A 429-nucleotide genomic window follows, 5' to 3' on the forward strand; every position below is an offset into this window, starting at 1 on the left:
CTGTAGTTTCTACAACTCTGCACATCATTGTGGTGCTTGCATAAACCTTAGTTACAATCTCATGTGCCTCATTGCTGTTAGCCACCATTCATTCATCTGTAGTTCTTTGAGTACTGTTTTCATATATTGATGTTTGCACTCTGGTTTGAATAATGTTGTCAACAGATAAGATGACATGATTTTGGCTGATTGATGAATTTCCCAGGGTGATGTTCTGCTTTCTTTTGTAAATATGAACTTTGAAATTGAGCTAATTTTGCTAAGAAGAGGAAATACAGAGTCAAGAATATATCCAGGAGTTTACCAAACAGTGGATTTGTAGCTCTAATTGTTTGTACTGTATGTGATAAAAATGTGTTCTCTTTAATTAAACATGATGTGCCTTTAAGATGCAGAAACTGTACTTTAGAGGCAAATTCTTATCACTCT

The sequence above is a fragment of the Monopterus albus genome, unplaced genomic scaffold, assembly GCF_001952655.1.
Source record: "Monopterus albus unplaced genomic scaffold, M_albus_1.0 scaffold259.1, whole genome shotgun sequence".
NCBI lineage: Eukaryota > Metazoa > Chordata > Actinopteri > Synbranchiformes > Synbranchidae > Monopterus > Monopterus albus.